This window comes from Panthera uncia (genome assembly GCF_023721935.1).
Source record: "Panthera uncia isolate 11264 chromosome B3 unlocalized genomic scaffold, Puncia_PCG_1.0 HiC_scaffold_2, whole genome shotgun sequence".
Classification (NCBI taxonomy): Eukaryota; Metazoa; Chordata; class Mammalia; order Carnivora; family Felidae; genus Panthera; species Panthera uncia.
The window spans coordinates 2,984,267-3,006,289 of record NW_026057583.1 but is presented as its reverse complement, the minus strand read 5'-3'; the positions used below and the strand labels follow the sequence as shown (position 1 = coordinate 3,006,289).

General features: G+C 39.3%; 1 protein-coding gene across 1 annotated transcript in view; it reads left to right on the top strand.

Annotated features, from left to right (window-relative positions):
• The window catches only part of HDGFL3 (HDGF like 3), a 73,105-nt gene that overhangs the window by 20,937 nt on the left and 30,145 nt on the right, over window positions 1-22,023 (top strand). The window lies entirely within an intron of this gene.

The following is a 22,023-nucleotide window of genomic DNA, read 5'->3' as shown; positions in this document are numbered from 1 at the left end:
AATAATAGTCTAAACCTATTAATCTCAAAAGTGTCCTCGTTTATTAGTTGCCTCTCCTTGTCAGTGAATCAGTGTCTACCTTGTTCCCCTCTGTTCAATATGCTTTCCCTTTTGCAAATAATGTCTTTGCAAATTGTCTTCCATTTTGGTCTCCTTATTTATTTCCTTCACTTCTTTAGTGATTTGGCTTCTTTGTTTTATAGTGTTCTATTATGTTGGAGCAGGTTCTAGTTTTAGCCAATATGATTATTTTCCTTACTTTCACTTTTTTCCTTGTATTCTGAAATTCTTTCCATAAATGGCATCCAAGTCCTTTGGGTGTTTGGGGTTTTTTTTGGTTGCTGAAGTATAGTTAGCATTCGGTGTTATATTAGTTTCAGGTGTATGGCAGCGATTCGCCAATCTTATACATTATGCTGTCGACACAGAGCCTGCTTCAGATCCTCTGTCCCTCCCCACTCTTGCTCTCTCAAAAATAAATAAACATTTATTTATTTGTCTGTTTGTTTATTTATTTATTGAGCAGCAGGCACAAGTTTATTAGAATATAAGATCAGAAAGGAAGAATAGTATGAAAGCTCTCTTTACAGAGAGGGGGCATTCAAAAGTGAATGCCCCAATTAAATAAACATTTTAAAAAGTTGAAAAAAAATGTAGTTACCATCTGTCACCATACAATGTTATTACAATATTATTGACTCTATTCCCCTGTACTTTCATCTCTGTGATGTGTTTATTTGGTAATTGGAAATTTGTATCTCTTAATTCCCTTCATCTATCCCCCAGATCCTTCCCCTCATGCAACCACCAGTTCTCTGTATTTAAGATGGTTTCTGTTTTGTTTGTTTTGTTTTTTAGATTCCACGTGTAAGTGAAATACTGCATTTGTCTTTCTCTGACTTATTTTACTTAACATAATACCCTCTAGGTCCATCTGTGTTGTTGCAAATAGCAAGATTTCATTTTCATGGCTGAGTAATAATCGTATATGTATACCACATCCTCTTCATCCATCCACCTATCAGTGGACACTTAGGTTGCTTCAGTAACTTGGCTATTATATAGTAAGTAATGCTTCAGTAAACACAAGGGTGCATATATCTTACTGAACTAGCGTTTTCATTTTATTTGGGTAAATTCTCCATAGTATAATTACTGGAATCATAGGGTATGTCTACTTTTTTTTTTTTTTTTTTTAAGAGAAGAGAGAGTGAGTGGGGAGAGGGACAGAGGGAGAGAGAATCTTAAGCAGGCTGCATGCTCAGCACAGAGCCTAACATGGGGCTCAACCCTGGGATCGTGACCTGAGCCCAAATCAAGAGTCGAACGCTCGGGGCGCCTGGGTGGCTCAGTCGGTTAAGTGGCTGACTTCAGCTCAGGTCATGATCTCGCGGTCCATGAGATCGAGCCCTGCATCGGGCTCTGTGCTGACTGACCGCTCAGAGCCTGGAGCCTGTTTCGGATTCTGTGTCTCCCTCTCTGACCCTCCCCCGTTCATGTTCTGTCTCTCTCTGTCTCAAAAATAAATAAACATTAAAAAAAAAAATTAAAAAAAAAAAAAGAGTCGAACGCACAACCGACTGGGCTACCCAGGCACCCTGGGTCTTTCTATTTTTAATTTTTTGAGGAACCTCCATACTGTTTTCTCACAGTGATTATACCAATTTGCATTCCCACCAACAGTGTACAAGGGCTCCCTTTTCTCAACATCCTTACCAACACCTGTTATTTCTTGCCTTTTTGACACTAGCCATTCTAGCAGGTATGAGGTCATAATTCATTGTGCTTTTGATTTGCATTTCCCTAATGATTAGTGATGTTAAGCATCTTTTCATGTGTTTGTTGGCCATCTGTATGTCTTCTTTGGAAAGAGGTCTATTCATGTCCCCTGATGACTTTTTAATTGGGAAAAAAAATATATATATATATGTATATATAATAAATAAATAAATATATATAATAAATAAATATATATATATATATAGTTGTAGAATCTCTTTATGTATTTTTGGGTATTGATGTTTTATTGTATATATCATTTCCAAATATCTATTCCCATTTAGTAGGTTGCCTTTTTATTTTGTTGATGGTTTCCTTCTCAGTGTGAAAGCTTTTTATTTTGGTGTGGTCCCAGTAGTTTATTTTTGCTTTTGTTTCCCTTGACTAAGGAGACATATCTAGGGAAATGTTGCTAAGGTCAATGTTCAAGAGATGACTGCCTGTGTTTTCTTTTAGGAGTTACATGGTGTCAGTCTCACATTTAGGTCTTTAATCCATTTTGAGTTTATTTTTGTGTCTGGTATGAGAAAGTGGTCCAGTTTCACGTAACTGTCCAGTTTTCCCAGCACCATTTATTGAAGAGACTGTCTTTTATCCAGAAGTAAACTCTTGCTTCCTTTATCATAGATTAAAACCCATATAGGGGCGCCTGGGTGGCGCAGTCGGTTAAGCGTCCGACTTCAGCCAGGTCACGATCTCGCGGTCCGTGAGTTCGAGCCCCGCGTCAGGCTCTGGGCTGATGGCTCGGAGCCTGGAGCCTGTTTCCGATTCTGTGTCTCCCTCTCTCTCTGCCCCTCCCCCGTTCATGCTCTGTCTCTCTCTGTCCCAAAAATAAAAATTAAAAACGTTGAAAAAAAAAAAAATTAAAAATAAATAAATAAATAAATAAAACCCATATAAGCATGGGTTTATTTCTGGGCTCCCTATTCTGTTTCACTGATCTGTGTGTCTGTTTTAGTGCCAGTACCATACTGTTTTGCTTACTGTAGCTTTATAATATATCTTGAAATCCGGAAGTGTGATATCTCCAGCTTTGTTCTTTTTCAAGATTGCTTTGGCTATTTGGGGTCTCTTGTTCCATACAAATTTTAGGATTATTCTAGTTCTGTGAAATGCCACTGATAATTTTGGTCAGGATTCATTGAATCTGTAAATTGCTTGGGTGGTATGGACATTTTAACAATATTAATTATTTCCGTCTGTGAACACAGTATATCTTCCCATTTGTGTTGTCTTCAATTTTTTTATCAGTGTTTTATAGTTTTCAGAGTATACAGGTCTTTTCACTTCCTTGGTTAAATTTATTTCCAGGTATTCTTTTTAGTGCAATTGTAAATAAGACTGTTAATCTTTCTTTCTGCTACGTCATTATTAGTATATGGAAACGCAACAGATTTCAGTATATTTTGTATCCTACAACTTTACTGAATTCATTTATTCTAGTAGTTTCTTTAATTTTTGTTTTAAGTTTTATTTACTTTTTAAAGAGACAGAATGAGCAAGCAGGGGAGGGGCAGAGAAGGAGGGAGAGAGAATCTCAAGCAGGCTCCACACTGTCAGCACAGAGCCCAGCATAGGAGGCTCGAATTCACACACTGAGATCGTGACCTGAGCTGAAACCAAGAGCCAGATGCTTAACCAACTGAGCCACCCAGGCGCCCCTATTCTACTAGTTTTTTGATGGAGTCTTTAGGGTTTTCTATATATGATACCATGTCATCTGCAGATAATGACAATTTTACTTATTCCTTAACCAATTTGGATACCTTTTATTCTTTTTCTTGTCTGATTGCTGCAGCTAGGACATCTAGTACTGTGTGACTAGAAGTGGTGAGCATGGGCATCCTGGACTCATTCCTGATCTTAAGAGGAAAGCTCTGTTTTTCACCATTAGGTATTCTGTTAGTTGTGGGTTTGTCACATGACCTTTATGTTGAGGTATGTTCCCTCTAAAGCCACTTTGTTGACAGTTTTAGCATGAATAAAATGTTTGATTTTGTCAAATGCTTTTTCTGTATTGAGATGATATAGTTTTTATCCTCCATTTAAAAAAAATTTTTTTTTTACTGTTTATTTCTTTTTGAGAGAGAGACAGAGTGCAGGTTGGGGAGGGGCAGAGAGAGAGGGAGACACAGAATCCGAAGCAGGCTCCAGGCTCTGAGCTGTCAGCACAGAGCCCGACGCGGGGCTTGAACTCATGAACCATGAGATCATGACCTTAGCAGAAGTCAGACACAACCGACTGAGCCACCCGGGCACCCCTATCCTTCATTTTGTTAATGTAATGTATCACATTGCAGTTACTGAACCATCCTGGCATTCCTGGGATAAATCCCACTTGATTGTGGTGAATGATCCTTTTAAAATACTATTGAATTCAGTTTGCTAATATCTTGTTGGGGATTTTTATATCTGTATTCATCAAGGATGTTGGCCTATAGTGAGGTTTTTTGTTGTTTGTGTTTTTGTAATGACTTTGTCTGGTTTTAATATCATGGTAATACTGGCTTCGTGGAATGAATTTGGAAGCTTTCCTTTCTCTTCTATTTTTCAGAATAGTTTGAGAAGAAAAAATATTAGTTCTTCTTTAAATGTTTGGTAGAATTAAGCTGTGGAAGCCATCTGGTCCTGGACTTGGTGTTTGTTGGGAGTTTTTTTGATTACCAATTCAATTTGGTTACTAGTAATTGGTCTATTAAGATTGTCTGTCTTCCTGATTCAGGTTTGGCAGATGGTGCGTTTCTAGGAAGTTACCCATTTCTTCTAGATTATTCAGTTCGTTGGCATATAATTTTCATTGTAGTCTCTTATAATCCTTTGTATTTTAGTAGATTGTTGCTTCTCTTTCATTTCGGATTTTATTTGAGTCCTCTCTTTTTCTTGAGGGGTCTGGTGGCTAAAAGTTTGTTGATTTTGTTTATCTTTTCAAAGAACCGGTTCTTGGTTTCATCGATCTGTTCTTGTTGTTAATCTCTATATAGTTTATTTCTGCTCTGATCTTTATTATTTCCTTCCTTCTACTGCGGGCTCTGGTTATTCTTCTTTTTCTAGTTCTTTAGGTGTGTGGTTAGATTGTTTGAGATTTTTCTTGTTTCTTCAGGTAGGCTTTCATCACTATAATATCCCTCTTAGAACTGCTTTTGCTACATCCCAAAGATTTTGGATTGTTGTGTTTTCATCTGTTTCCCTGTATTTTTTTATTTCACCTTTGATTTCTTCACTTACCCATCGGTCGTTTAGTAGCATATTGTTTAGCCTCCACATGTTTGGGGTTTTTTTTTTTTTCCTTGTAATTGATTTCTAGTTTTATACCATTGTGGTTAAGAAAGATGCTTGATAGGATTGCAATATGTTCTGAAATTTATTGAGACTTGTTTTGTGGTCTAACACATGATCTCTCCTGGAGAATGTTCCATGTGCACTTGAAAAGAGTTGGATGCTTAACTGCCTGAGCCACCCAAGTGCCCCTCTCCCAGGCTTTTTAAAAGTCCTTTGTGCTGTGCCTTATGATTGTCCAAAGCCCTTTTTTCTGGTAGTTTACCACATCTGCGTTCCTCAAATGTTTTTTCCATTAAAGAAAAATGTATGTAAATAATGAGTATTAAGTAGGCCAGAGTAGAGAGTACATAGACACTCCCAACCAGCAAGCAGAATCAGTGTTACAAAAAATAGCCAAACAGAAAACAGACTTCGTGGAACATACCTAAAAAGCAAAAGAAGTGGTTAGAGATAAATATAAGGAAAGAGATGATAATTAAGCATCAAATCTATTTCAGAAAAAATCAGTTTGCAAATAACATGAACTCTAGAAGAAGATAGGACAGACAGTTCAAAACTGATTATCAGAATTATAATGAAATGTTCTAGACTTTAATAGGGAAAAAAAAACTTCTAACACTAGAAATAGATAAGGCTTGCCACGTTTTGGGTTCCAAGACATACATTGATCAAAGTCTTACATCTTGTATTAAAATTCTGTATGCTTCCAGTCAAGGAATGGGGGCAAACAGTTGAGATTCACAATAAACTATATTGAGATTTTGATTGGATTTGGATTATATCTATGGATTAATATGGGGAGAATTGGTATCTAATAATATTGAGGTTTCTAAAACATGAATGTGGTCTATTTTTCCATATTTGGGCTTGCTTAAATGTTTTTAAATTGTTTTATAATTTTTTTTTTTTAATTTTTGTTTTCAACATCTATTTATATTTGAGAGACAGAAAAAGAGCACGAGCAGATGAGGGGCAGAGAGAAAGGGAGACACAGAGTCTGAAGCAGGTTCCAGGCTCTGAGCTGTCAGCACAGAGCTGATGCGGGGCTTGAACTCACAAACTGAGATCATGACCTGAGCCGAAGTCAGATGCTTAACCAACCGAGCCACCCAAGCACCCCTTTATAATTTTCTATGCACATCTTTTTAAATATATCCTTAAGTATCTTATACTTTCTACTGCTGTTATAAATGTGTGTGTTTGTTTGTAAATAATGTTTTCTTTTTGTTGCTCTTCTTTAAAATGTATATAGAAGGGTGGAAAGCCAAGACAAGGTGTTTCTGAATCGGAATAACATGATGGATTTAGCCTACCAAATATCGAAATGTAGAATTCTTCAAAAAGTAGTTAGTTAGTAGTAGACAAAGTTTGTCTCAGGGAGAGATGCATTAAACAGTAGAACAGAAAGGTTACTTAGAAACTGGTCCACAGATTATGGAACCATGATATGTGACGAGGGTGGCATTGCAGATAGAGGAAGGGGATGTGGAGAGACTATTATGATTTAAATATTAGATCTGTATTTCACACAGTATACAAAATCATTTCTACATAGATGAAAGAGTGAAAAGCTTTTAGGGCATATTATGTCCCTGGAATGGGAAGAATTTCCCGTGAAGACACAGAAGGGGCTATCCATGAAAGTAAAGATTAATAACTTTGAGTATATTAAAGTCAAGTGCTCTGTTCAACAACAACAAAATAACCCTCTGATGAACTTGAAAATGTAAGTCACACACTGGGAGAAGATCCTTGCTACACACAGAACCAATAAAGCTTTAGTATACAGAATGAATCAGTCAGAAAAAGACAAACAGCCTGATAGAAGAATGGGCAAAACGACATGAATAGCCATTTCACAGAAGAAATACCTAAGGCCTACAAATTTATGAAAAGATGTTCAACTTTATTAGTAATTAGGGAAATGCAAATTAAGATCATACTGAGATTACCAAAAATTAAGAGATTTGCCAGATCATATATTGGAGAGGATGTGAATCAACAGGAATTCTTGTATACCACCGAGAGAATATAAATTGGTCCAACCACTTTGAAAAACAATTCAACTTTATGATGTGAAGTTGAATTTCGTGTATTTTTTGACTCAGCATTTCTAATCCTAGTTGTGTACCCTGGAGAAACTTAACCATGTATACCAGCAGACGTGGACAGTAATATTCACGCTAACACGATTTGTAATGGCAAAAAGAAACGTGGAAAAAACCCAAATGTCCTTTAACAAAGAATGGAATGTGAAGTTAGGGTATGTTGACATAAAAATATACAACATTAAAACCTAATGAACTACAGCTATACATTGGTCGTTTTCAGGGCAGACAGGCTAGCTTTACAATGATTCGTGTCAAAAAGTAGATAATAAAACAATATTTTGCTCATTCTTTTTTTAAGAAAAAATTGCTGCATTCCTGTTTTGTGCCAGACAGCACTCTGGGTGCTAAGGACTTAGCAGTGAAAGAGGTGGACAAGTTTTCTGTCCTCATGAAGCTTACATTTTAGTTTAAGGGCGACAGATGGGTAAATAAGCAAAACAATATGTAATTTAATGTAATCGTAAGAGCTGTGGAAAAAGTTGAAGCAAAGTAAAAGGATAGCATATGATTTGATGGTGTGTGTGTGTGTGTGTGTGTGTGTGTGTGTGTGTGTGTGTCTTTGTGGCTCAAGGGAGGGTTTTTTCAAAATGTAACATTTGGGAAGTGTTGAACATCCTGTGGAAGAGAGTGTTACAACTTTCTGGAGGGGAAAGTAGGAAGGAGCTTGGCATTTACAAGGAAGAGCAAGAAGGTAGATGAGTTCTGATAGGGAATGAGCTGGGACAAGGGGGAGTGGGCAGGAGAGAGAGTTCCAGGGGGTAGACAAAATTCATACTGTGTAGGGTCTCAGTTTTAGTAATAAGTATAGGCTTTTTAAAAATATGGCAAGTCATTGGAGAATTTTGAGCAGAATGACATAATCTGACTTATGTTTAGGGTCTGAAGAACTGATCGTTGGGGGCAGAGGTGGAGGGCTTGGGGGAAGGATGCAGAAGGCCCAGTTAGGAGGCTTTTGTGGAAGTGCAGGCATTCAGTGAGGGTGGGGTGGACAAGGGGACAGTGGCGAATCCAGAAGGAGGTGGTTAGTTAGTTCAGTGATATGTTTGGGGGGGGGGTAATTGAAAGGACTTAGCAGTAGATGGGGTAGATCTGTGTGAAGAGGGAGTCTCCACTGGGAGCAGCTGGGTGGGCGGTGATGCCATTTACATGGGGAATGAAACAGGAGCGGTGGGGCCCTGAGACTAAGAGTTTGTTCTCAGACCTCTTGAATTCGGAATGCCTGTGAGCCGCTCAGGCACGTGACCCTGACGCTCTCAGAAGGGAGGTGTGGAGTTCAGGGGTAGAAATAGGAGACTCATCCACGTGCACGTGTACATGGCATTCAAAAGCTTGGAAGGGAGCACCGAGGGAGTGAGTGTAGCAGAGAAGGGAGGCTGTGGAGGGAGGCGGTGAGGGGGGAAGTGCCAGGGGCTGTGCTGTGCTTTCGGGAACTCTAGAAGATGTTTCAGTAGGCATGTTATGTAATGGAAACATACATTTGCGGTAGAGATTACAGATCCCAGGTCAGTGTATTTTGGGAGAACAGTAAGAAGACTTCTGTAGAGAAATGCAGAAATCAGATGAAGAGGCACTTCAGTGAAGGGTAGATCCTAATGGCCCGTACACCTATGAAAACATGCTTAACCTCACCATTAATCAGGGAAATGCCAATTTAAAAGAGCAGTAATACCTGATGCTGTCAAATATTGGAAGGGAGGTCATTTTCATACCTTAGTGGAAATGTGAATGATTACAGCCTTTTTTGAAAGCAGTCTGGCAATCTCTATTAAAATGAAAAATCTATGATCTAACAGTCTCACTCCTAGAAATCTGTCTCCTGGAAATAGGAGCACCAGTGCATAAAAATCTAAGTATGTTTATTATAGCCTTTTTAAAAGGGAAAAAACAGGGCATCTGTGTGCATCTGACTCTTGATTTCAGCTCAGGTCATGATCTCAAGGTTGTAGGATTGCCCCGCATCACATCGGGCTCTGTGCTGGGCATGGAGCCTGCTTGGGATTCTCTCTGCCCTCCCCCTGAGAGAGAGGGAGAGCGAGAGGGGTCTGAAGAACTGATTGTTGAAGAACTTTCTCTCTATCTCTCTCTCACACAATAAATAACATTTAAAAAAAAAATAAAGGGCAGGGGCGCCGGGGTGGCTCAGTCGGTTAAGCATCCGACTTCAGCTCAGGTCATGATCTCACGGTCTGTGAGTTCGAGCCCCGCGTCAGGCTCTGTGCTGACAGCTCAGAGCCTGGAGCCTGCTTTGGATTCTGTGTCTCCCTCTCTCGCTCTCTGCCCCTCCCCCACTCACACTCTGTTTCTCTCTCTCTCTCAAAAATAAATAAACATTAAAAAAATTTTTTTAATAAAAATAAAGGTCAAAAACACTAAAAGTAGAGTCAATACCCATCTTTCATGGAAAACTTGATTAAATTATAGGTTGTCTAATTATTGGATTGTTATGCAGCCAGTTGACGTCAAGGACCTTTCATGATGCAGAGAATTTTATAAAATACAATTGTGCATGTGTGTGCTGTGTGAAACACCATAGCCCCCGTCATTCTGCCTGTGTATATAAAACTTTTGTAGATGATTATACATATAAAGGTAAGTTTTTGTGGTTTTGGTTTTTTTTTTTTTTTAGAGGGAGAGAGTAGGGGAAGAGTGGTGTGGGGGGACAGAAGATCTGAAGCAGGCTCTGTGCTGACAGCAGAGAACCTGATGTGGGACTCGAACTCGTGAAACCATGAGATCATGACCTGAGCCAAAGTCGGACGCTTAACTGACTGAACCACCTGGGCACCCCGAGAAAAGCATAGTTCTTAAATAACCATTGCCTGAGAATAAGTAAATCTGAGGGAAGTTGTTGGAGGTAAGCCTCTACTCACTCAGTCAATAAACAAACATACATCTCTGTTTAAAAGAAAAAGGATCCCAAGATAAAACAGCTTCTGTGATATTTCCCATTTATGTAAAATATTTGTGCCTATATATAAAAGACATGAGAAGATCATCACTAAAATTAGAATCCTAAGGTATAATTAACTTTTTAAGGTATAATTTAACTTTTTAAAATAAAATGCTAGATTGGGATATACTTGTCACTATTGTTTTTTTCTCCTTTCAGTGCTGGTTTAAATGGAGAATCTTGAAATTGACAAGATAAATTCCATTTTCAAAAGAATAATTTTTTAATTTTTTTTAATGTTTATTTTTGAGAGAGACAACACGAGCAGGAGAGGAACAGAGAGGGAGACACAGAATCTGAAGCAGGCTCCAGGCTCTGAGCCGTCAGCACAGAGCCCAACACAGGACTCAAACCCATGAACCGTGAGATCACGACCTGAGCCAAAGTTGGATGCTTAGCTGGCTGAACCACCCAGGCACCCCTCTAAAGAATAATTTTTAAGTGTACAAGATTATTACCATTTTATGCTCTTTGTTAACTTCTATTTCAGTATCCATTTTCCTTTTGCTTTCTTAGCTTTCAGTCTTTAACCAGCAGTTTGTTCTGGGTATAAAGTAGAAATAAAAATTAGAACAGATTAGCAGGCAAACCCACAAGTAGCTAGCTAGCTGTATTCAGTTGAGTGATGAACCTGACTGCATATCTGAACCATGAACAGAGCGATCTAATATTTACTATCGTGTACATATTTGCTCAGGAGGTACAGAGGGTCTTATACCGTTCAATTTTAGAAAATATATTTATTGATTTTTTTAGTATTGATTTTTTTAATATTATGTATTGTATGCTTTTTTTAAATTATTATTTGAGTATAGTTGACACACAATGTTACATTAGTTTCAGGTACATGGCACAGTGATTTGACAACTCTGTATGTTATGCTGTGCCCACCACAAGTATAGCTATATCTATCACCGTACAGCACCATTACAATAGCATTGACTATATTCCCTTTTATTCCCATGACTTACTCATTTCATAACTGTAAGCTTGGACCTCCTGCTCCCCTGAACCTGTTTTGCCCATCCCCTAATTTCCCTCCCCTCTGGCGGCCATCTGTTTGTTCTCTGTATTTATCAGTCTGATTTTGCTATTTATTCATTTGTTTTTTTAGATTTCACAAGTAAGTGAAATCATATGGTATTTGTCTTTCTCTGACTTATTTCACTTAGCATAATACCCTCTAAGTCCATCCATGTTGTCTCAGATGACAAGATCTCATCCTTTTTACGGCTTAATAATATTCCATTGTATACATACAGTATCTTCTTTATCCGTTCATCTATTGGTGGACACTTGGCTTGCTTCTGTATCTTGGCTGTTATAAATAATGCTGCAGTAAACATGGGCGCATATATCTTATTGAATTAAGGTTTTCATTTTTGGGGGTAAATACTCAGTAGTGGAATTACTAAATCATTCGGTAGTTCTATTTTTAATTTTTTGAAGAATCTCCATACCGTTTTTCACAGCGATTGTACCAACTTACATTCCCACCAACAATGAACAGGGTTCTTTTTTCCTGACATCCTTGCTGACACTTGTTATTCTGGCCATTCTGACAGGTGTAAGTGTATTTATTGATTTTTAAATTGAAATCAACACAGACATCATGATTGCCATTAACTGTGTGAACTTCTCAGCATCCATGGGAGCCTCTGGGTTAGGAAACTGCCATTTACAGAAGGTGGGATCTAGCCTGGCTGATTTTCTCTTGTCTTTGTTTCGCGTGTTACTTGGTGTTCATCTCGACCTGTCGCCCACCTTTGTTCTTTCTCTGTGATTTAGCTGCTGTGTCTTCATTCCTCATTTTACTTGTTTGAAGCTTTGTTTTGCTTCTACTCTGTGTTCAAAGCCATTATGTGATGCTAGATTGTTCCTGTCCCTCTGGATAAGATCCTGTATCTGTTCTGGTCATTCTCTGCTAATGAGAAGCCCCCAAATCAGTTCTAGTCATAAAAGCAGACCAAGTTCAATAATTAATATGGTCAGTTAATAATTTAAAAGTCCAAACTGTCTTTGAAGCCAAAATTTCTCCCTTCCAAAGAAGCTTATAACTCCTGAAGTAGGTTGGCCTACTACAGTGGGAAGGAAAGGTCAACTCATTTTTCTGACTTTACTACCATACTGACTGCTCTTCTAGCATTCTTCAACCCTCTAGTGATGAGGTGGGGAAGAAGGTGGCAAGAAAGATTTTAGTGGAACTTCCTGTAACTGTGTGAGCTGGTGCTGATTGCCAGCTGGATTTCGCACCTGTTAGGGCTGATTGTTTGGCTCATGAGCGCTTTTGTAGCTCCTTCAGAGCCACCCAGTATCAATTACCTTTAGCCACATAACAAATTTCTTCATAACTTAACAGCTTAAAACAACACACACTTATTATCACAATTTCTGTGGATCAGGAATCTAGGCAAGGCTTACCTGGACCCTCTACGTCTGTGTCTCTCACAAGATCACAGCCGTCCTAAGGCGTGTCTAAGGGATAGATCCGCTTCCAAACTCACTCCAGTAGTTGTTGGCGGGATTCAGTGTCTCAAGCATTAATGACCTAATGGCCTCATTTCTTCATGAGCTGTTGGCTAGAGCCCTCCCTTAGTACCTTGCCACATGGACCTGTCCATAGAGCCACTCATAATAATAGCGGCTGGCTTCCAGAGCAAAAGGGCAAGAGTCAAAGAGATGGAAGTGACAGTCCTTTGTAACCCAGTCTTGAAAATGACACCCTATCACTTCTGCCATATTCCATTCATTGGAAGTAAGTAACTAGATATAGCCCACGCTCAAGAAGAGGGCGGTACACGGACCATGAATACCAGGAAATCAGGATCGTTGGGAGCCATTTTAGAAGCAGTCTGCCACCCCGTCACCAGTATTCTTGGGATTATCTCATCTTCACTTCTCTTGATAAAGGCAAATGTATCTCTCTTCTGAGTAGTCACTTATAACTCCCCCTTGGACATCTTTCTTCTCTGGTCCCCTCACCTCCAGGTGGCCCTCTTGAACAGGATTTAAGACAACCTCCATCTCTAGCTAATGGTCCATGGAAAACATGCACCCTTTACCACCAGAAACTTGGGAGTGCAGGCCAATCGCAGCATAGTCACCACCCATTTCAGTCTGCCACCAGAGCAACTAACCAGAAAACCTGTACTTTCTCAAGATTTCTCAGTTTTGGGTCAATCACTGGTCTTCTAGGACTCCCTAGGTCTAGAAGACATGTCCCACGCTCTCCATGTGGTCTTGTTGAAGCTTCTTTTCCTAGGTCAAGGTGGGGAAAGGAGGTCCTTTTCTGAACTCTCCTTATCTCTAACCTTTTTTTTGCTAGAGCTGAGGTTTACGAGCCATTTTGACAACATTCTTGGATCCTCAGCTGAAACTGACACTCAGGTAGTTCCATATTGACATCCTGTTTCATCTGCTGTTTGCCTTTTTCCTAATCCTTTGAAGGCATTTGCCTTGGGTGGTTGCCTACAGTCATTGCAACAAGAAAAATAATTACCAATTTATTAAATCAAACAGTGGAACATAAGAGAAGAGATGGGAGAAAGATGAATAAATAATGAGAAAGGGAAGGGAGGAAGATGGGGGAAAGCACTAAATACCTTATTTTGTTTCAGATTGTAATAAATAGATAAATATTGTCTTCATGTTATTGTGTAATTATTATTGTTTTAATGGTGTTCTTGAAATGTTTGAGGCACCTGTAGAATTAAAATTATGAAATTTGAGTTTAATTCATAGAATAAAGGTAAACATGAAGAGAGAAAAGAGGCATATAAAAAGCCAGACATACTGGAAGTATAAATGTTCTCCATTTAGATCCATAAATAAAATCCAACAATAATAATGTTTGTAAGAGGCTGACCTAACACAAAATAGTGGGAGGTAAAAATTACTCCAAAATTGGAAAGATCTATTTATCAGACTGAATAAAACAGATGGAGAGATGGCAGTAATTTATATCAGACAAAATAGAATTTAAGGGGAAAAAAAGCATAGCGCATATCATTTTATATTGACAACATAAAGGCCAATGAAATTGACATCAAAAATAAAAGATGTGCCCAAATTGGCATAAGTCTTGTGAATTGGATTCACAAGTATCCAAATTTAGTTCCACATGATCATCTTTCTGAGTTTTTTGGTGGAGGAAGCAGGGTTTGGAAGATCTGCATAAAGCAGTAAATTCTCTTTCTATTAAAATGTACTTTATAAATTTTGTGTATAATTAAAGAAGTTTTGCTGGTGGAGGACCAGCTAAGACTCCTTGCTAAGGAAATGGGAAAGGCAAGGCCAAAGTTATGCAAATATAGTTTCCTAGGAATTCAAACCAGGTGTGGAGCTGGAGACTGGTGGGAAAAGGTGCTCTTTGTATCCAATCAGACAAGGTCCCCATGGTTGAGTTTAAAGGAGAAGTCATCCTCTACAGATGTATAAGAGTCCAGTAAGTTTAACTGTCCACGTGTTCTTTACCTAATACAGATTCCATTCTGCAGTTGTTGTTTTTTTAATCAGACATTCTGGGACAGGCCCTAAGCATTAGTATTTTCATTGATTTACTTTTTAAAAATAGTTAACGTTTTTCTTTTCAATTTCAGGAGAAATACAGTTTTGTGACACTACCATTCCTCCTACCCTGATGTAGCATTGTACCCTTCCTAACATTTTCTTAGGCTTATATAAGCACATGCGCATGCAGACACGCGCGCGGGCGCGCACACACACACACACACACACACACACGCATATACACACACACGCTCAGAGTTTGATGCAGTTAACGTTTTTTTAATTTGCAGCTTGCTCTTTTCACTTGCCCTTGACATACTGCTGGCTTTCCAAGTCAATACATATAGATGTTGGCTATGGATATGCCACAGTATAGCTGCGCCATAATTCAGTTAATCGTTTCTTCGCTGATGGCCCGTTAGTCGTTTCTTCTTTTGGCAGGAGAACTTCAGTGAACATCTTGGTTTGTTTATCTTTACATGCTCGTGCTCTTATTTCTATAGAATAGATTGGTTCCTAAAAGTAGAATTGTTAGGCTGTGTGGTATGTATGTTTTTAATTTTATAATGTATGCAATCATATCCACTTCTTAAATGTTTGTAGCAATTTACGTTTCATTTATGTAATCGTGTATGTGGGTGCTGGTTTCCCTACACTCACTGTTAAGCACATTTCTAGCCTAAGAAAATAATTCATTAAAATCGCAAAAGTAATAACAAGGGAAAACAGGAGAAAATTTTTTTGTAGTCTTAGAATAGGAAAGTACTTTAAAAGCAAGATACAAAACCATAAGCCACAAAGAAAAAGATGAATAGCTCTTGTGATATAAAAATGAAGAAATTTCTCGTGGCCAAAAAGCCATTGCAAATGAAATTAAGACAAATGACAAATGGGTGAAAACATTTGTAGCATATGATAGAAAAAGAGATGAGACATATAGAGAGATATAGACAAAATGAGCTTTTGTAGATCGATAACAAAAGCCCATAACCCAGTGGAAAAATGAGTACTGGGCGTGAAAAAGCAGTGTGTAGAAAATACAGTATGTATGAAAAGATGTCCAACATCATCTCTAATTAAGAAGTGCAGGGGCACCTGGGTGGTTCAGTCGGTTAAGCGTCCGACTTCAGCTCAGGTCACGATCTCGTGGTCTGCAAGTTCGAGCCCCGCGTTGGGCTCTGGGCTGATGGCTCAGAGCCTGGAGCCTGCTTCCGATTCTGTGTCTCCCTCTCTCTCTGCCCCTCCCCCGTTCATGCTGTGTCTCTCTCTGTCCCAAAAATAAATAAACGTTAAAAAAAAAAGTGCAAATTAAAACAAAACATCATTTTTCACATAGCAAATTGAGAGAATATATATATATATTGCTAATACCCATGAATAGTGAAGTTACAGGGATATAGAAACTCACATATTATTGGTGGGAGTGTGACTGGTACAATCTCTGTAATTGGCAGTTTGGTGGTTTTAAAAATTCTTTCTGAATTGTTTTTAGCTAAAGTACGTACATAGTTTTAACAAAAAACTTTTACTTACAGCGGAATACAAGTCTCCTGTCTCCTCTTCTCTTATTGACTAGACACAGTCCACTGACTTTCTAGCTTAAGAGACAAGGATGTAACCAACTTGTTATATTACCCTCATATTCCCTCGCTTCCCCTACTATTTTTACCAAAATGTTATTATGAAAATTTTGAAACATACAGAAGAAGTTGGAATGTAAAGTGAATCCCATATGCCCACTTCTGGGACCCTACAGTTAACATTTTGCTGGGTTTGTTTACCACACTTCTGTCCTTCCAACAGTCCCTCTCCATCCATCCATCCATCCATCCATCTTATTTCTCATGTATTTTAAATTAATTTGCATATGTTATTTCATCCTAAGCACTTCAGCATATGTATACTTAACTAGAATTTAAAATTTATTTACATTTTTGAGGTAAAGTTTGCATCCAGTGAATGCATAAATCTTGTGTTTCACAGGATGAGTTCTGACAAACATACACATCTGTGTAACACAACCCCCATCAATATATGAAATATTACCATCACCCCAGAAAATTTTCTCCTGCGTCTTCGCGTCTTCCCATTCACTCACCACACCCACCTTCCCCCAGAAGTTACCACTGTTTAGACATCTTTTCACTGTAAATTAGCTTTTCCTTTTCTAGAACTTCATATAAATGGAATCATACAGGATCCCAGTATTACTCTTTTATGTGAGATTCTGTCATTTAGCATGTTTTTGAGATTAGTCCATGCTGTTGTCTGACTAGAACTTCATTCCTTCCCGTTGTTGGAGAGTATTCCCTTGTGTGAACCTTGAATACACCACACACAGCCTGCTCAGCCGCTCTCATGCTGATGAGCACTGGGGCTGCTTTCACACTTGGGCTACTATGAATAAAGCTCTGTGTGCATCTTTATATAGATCTTTCTGTGGACATATGCTTTCATGTCTTTTGAGTCCGTGCAGAGAGGATGTGACAGTTTCGTATGTTAAAAGACAATCACGATAGATACCCCTTCATACCTACTAGAAAGGCTGGCTGTACCAACGATGGCTAGGGTGTAGAACATCTGAGCTCTCTTATGTTGTGTGAGGGAATATATAATGATGATAACCACTTTGGAAAATAGTCTGGCAGTTTCTTACAAGGTTAAACATTTACCTGTGCTATTACCCTGTAATCCTGTTCCTGGGATTATCCAAGAGAAGTAAAACCATAGATCAAAAAAAAAAAAAAATGCAAGAATATTTATAGCAGTTTTATTCACGGTAACCAAAACTGGAAACAATACAAATGTCCAAAAACAAAAACAACAACAACAAATGTCCATCAGTACATCTGTAGGAGAATGGGTGCAGTGGAATATTACTTGGCCATATGTAAGACTGAACTACTTCTATAATATGAATTCAATTCATTTCAAAAACACTGAGCAATAGAAGCCAATACCCAGACTTCTTACCTTTTTTTTTTTTTTTTTTTTTAATTTTGAATTCAGGAACCAGCAGAGCTGATCTATGGGGACGTAAATCAGGATAGTGGTTGCCTGTGGTGGGTGGGAAGTAACTGGTAGGGAGGATGAAGGAACTTTCTGAGATGACTTAAATGTTATATACTTGATTAGGTTAGTTATATGGGTACATGATGTATCAACTTCTCGTGAAAAGTGAAAATAAACCCTAAAAGCAAGTGTATTTTGTACCTCTTCAAAATTGAAGCTGTGTGGACAGTTGCTTAGAAGACCATGGGGACTAAAGGAGAGTTGAGGGAACATGCCAGAATTTTAGGCATTTCCATTTAAAACATGATTTCTGGGGGTGCCTGGGTGGCTCAGTCGGTTGAGCGGCCCACTTCGGCTCAGGTCATGATCTCGCGGTTGAGGAGTTCGAGCCCCGTGTCGGGCTCTGTGCTGACAGCTCGGAGCCTGGAGCCCGCTTCAGATTCTGTGTCTCCCTCTCGGCCCCTCCCCTGCTCATGCTCTCTCTCTATCTCAAAAATAAATATAAACATTAAAAAAAGTTTTTTGTAAACATGATTTCTGAAATTGGAAAAAGAGGACGTGGACGTTTAAGTGGAGATCTTCCATGACAGTCACAAACCAAATCCCTCGCTTTTTACCCTTCAACCTGAGCTTCTCCACTTGTCAGAGACTGGCTCTCCCTAAGGTGCCCCGTGAGGGCAGAGGGTGGATGACTGCCCACACGTGCTCCTTCTCCAGAAGCCATAACAGAAAACACTAACGAGGGCCCTCAAGAAGTCATCTGGCCTGTCCCCTACAGAGAGCCCATCACAGATAAAAACACTGCGTTCTAAGTGTATCTTCTCAGAATTATTTATAATTCTTTTAAAGATAAAACTGTCAAGGTTTCTGAAAGTTTCATCACGTGGAAAACATAATGTCTTTATGAAATAGCTCTATCAAGTAATAGGTGATGATTTTTATGTATTTAAAGATATTAGGGACCGATTTCCTAGAGATTTTTCATTCTTTTTTTTTTTAAGTTTGTGTATTTTTTTTTTATTTAAAAAAAAATTTTTTTAACGTTTATTTATTTTTGAGACAGAGAGAGACAGAGCATGAACGGGGGAGGGTCAGAGAGAGAAGACACAGAATCTGAAACAGGCTCCAGGCTCTGAGCCATCAGCACAGAGCCTGACGCGGGACTTGAACTCACGAACCGCGAGATCATGACCTGAGCTGAAGTCGGACGTTTAAACGACTGAGCCACCCAGGCGCCCCTGTGTATTTATTTTGAGAGAGAATGAGCGAGACAAGAAGGGGAGGAGTGGAGAGCGCAAGAATTCCTAGCAGGCTCTGCACCGTCAGCATGGGATATGACGCGGGGCTCAAACTCATGAACTGTGAGATCGTGACTGGAGCTGCAACCAAAAGCCAGACACCCAACAGACCGAGCCACCCAAGAGCCCCTACAGATTTTTCAAATTGTTATTTTGGAAGCTATGTCCATATAGTCGTGTTTGTGGTTCTTTTAACAAAGTGTCATTTTCAAATATTAAGTTGATGAGTAACCTATTTATTAAGCCAAATATAGTCACATTTAGAAAATTCTTTCCCCTTTATCTTGTGCACATTTCCTTGTTTCATAATGTGCTTCCCTTTTCTTAGCCTGCAGTAAATTTGTTGACTCATTTGTAGACCTCTCTATCTAAAGCCATTTTTGTAACATCATCATGCAAGCTTTTTTTTTCCTGTGTAATTTAACTACACTTTATACACTTTTATACCCCAAATAGTCTTTTTTTCTCTCCCTGTACTTTTCAGCTAGCCCCCCAAATCTTTCTTTTTTTAATTTTTTTATTATCTTTTTTTTTTAATTTTTTGAGTCAGATGCTTAACTAAGTCACCCAGGCGCCCCTGTTTCTGTATTTCTTTTTAAGTTTATTATTTTGAGAGAGAGAGAGAGCACGCATGAGCAGGGGAGAGGCAGAGAGAGGGAGAGAGAGAGAGAATGCCAGGCAGGTTCTGTGCTGACAGAACAGAGCCTGACACGGGGTTCCAACTCACGAAACCAAGAGATCATGACCTGAGCCAAAACTAAGAGTCAGATGCTCAACCAACTGAGCCACCCAGGTGCTCCTAGCCCCCCAAATTGTTCTTGTTGGTATAGTCGAATAGACAAGTTTGCTTGTCACATTTTTTTTCTTAAGCGTAGAGACTCCTTTATACCATAACCTTGAAATAATTTTCCTTAGTAATCTGTTATCGAAAGCGTTCCATGGTGTACTTTGTCTTCCGTGTCGTAGTTGAGGTCACTGATTTCCTCCATGAGCAAGTGTAGGCTTCTTCAGGTCCTAAGTCAGTAAGGAAACCTTGGAACTCAAGGGATATCTGTTACGCACCTGCCGTGTGTCAGGCACTGCTTTAGGCAGTAGGGCTGCTGTGGTGAAGACGCAGGTTTCCCCAGGACGGACATTATATTCTAATGTGAAGAGGCCAACAAAATACTCAGTGTCAGGAAAGTGCTAAGAATAAAAATAAAGCAGAATAAGGGAACAGAGGAGGACAGGGGAAGAGGTGCTATTTTTAACTGGGTTGTAAGGGAAGGCTCTCTGATGAGGTACTATCTGAGCAGAGATTTGAACAAAGTACGGGAATGGGCCACGAGCATTTCTAAGAGCAAGGGCATTGCCGAAGGAGGGCGCTTGGGTGTCTGTGCCTACCCTCTGGCTCTCAGCGCTTCTCACCCTCCACTCCTCCTCATCCCCAACCACCAGGTGGACTGCAGTGAAACCATGAAGCTGCCACCATGTGGGACCCCTGGCCCCCAGTGTTCCGATCACATTCCCCTGATGTTGGTGCCTGTCTGTGTTTTCATCCTCTATTCGCCCTGTTGCTGAGAGGGAGTGGTTATGGGAACGGCTCGACACTCAACACTGGACAGATGAGATAGACCCCCGCTTATGAGTTACATAAACTCACACCCGCGTGGCCCAGAGGAAGAGGTGATACCACATGCCACCCAGAGCCACTTGGGGTTTGCATTGAGGAACAGAGTGGACAGCCAGGGGGCCGAGAGAGGTGGGCTTTGTAGCATTGAGAGCGTGGGGCCCCCACAGAAGGATGTGGTTGGCTTGTTCGAATCATTCAGAGCACTGGCAATACTGAGCTTCTGATCTCCTACCACAGTCGGAGCCAAAAGAATTTGTTTCCCAGTGAACACTTCAATCTCAGCAACGTCATGAGACTTCTCAGAGATGTGACCACTTGATTAGGAGAGGAACTTAGACATCTGAGAATAATGAATAATGGCTTCAAGTAATAATATAATGTCTCAAAATCACATAGAACATGGTAGCCCGCTTTTTTTAAGGACCAAAACTCTTCATTCAGCAAGGAACTTTTGTTTGTTCAAAAACAAATTTAAGGATATGACAGCACAAAGTCTTGGGAGTTATTCTAATGAAGTGTGGCAGATTATTCTGAGGCTAGGGAATAACCTTTTTTACCACATCTTGTTAGGAACAGACAGGATACTCCAAGACCAATTTGTTATTTTAACAGAGAAAACCAAATTCTGGTATTGTATTAATAAATATCTGACCTTAATGGATTTGTAAGCTCACCCTTTTTAATCTTATGAATAAATAATCAAAACTGAGCCAGCTGTACCAAAAAGACAAAAAATAACAAGTGTGGGCAAGAATGTAGAAAAAGGGGAACACTCACACCCCATTCTGAGCATGTAAACTGGTGCAGTCTCTATGGAAAACAGTAAGGAGTTTCCTCAAAAAATTAAAAATAGAAATACTATGCAAACAGGCAGTTCCACTTCTGGGTATTTATCCAAAGAAAATGAAAATGCCAATTTGGAGAGATATATGCACCCCTATATATTACAGCATTATTTATAATAGCCAACATATGGAAGTAACCCAAGTGTTCATCGATAGATGAATGGATAAAGAAGATGTGGGATCTGTATGCAGTGGAATATCGCCTAAGAAAAAAGGATGAAACCTTGCCATTTGTGATAACATGGCTGGATCTAGAGGGTATTATTATAAGTGAAGTAAGTCAGAGAAAGGCAAATACTGTATGATTTCACTTGTATGTGGGACCTAAAAAACACAAAACCGGAAACTTGTAAAATGAACCAAACAGACGCATAGATATAGGGAACTGTTAGCTACGAGAACGGGCAGGAGTTGGAGATGGGACAGGCAAAGTAGGTGAGGAGGATTGAGAGGCACAAACTTAGTGACCGTCACAGGATGTAGAGTGCAGCATAGGGAATACAGTCGCCAATGTCATGGTCACTTCGTATGATGACAGATGATGACCACTCACCGTGGGGACCATCTTATAATGTATAAAAATGTTGAATGGTTGTGATGTACACATGAAACTAACAGGATATTGTAT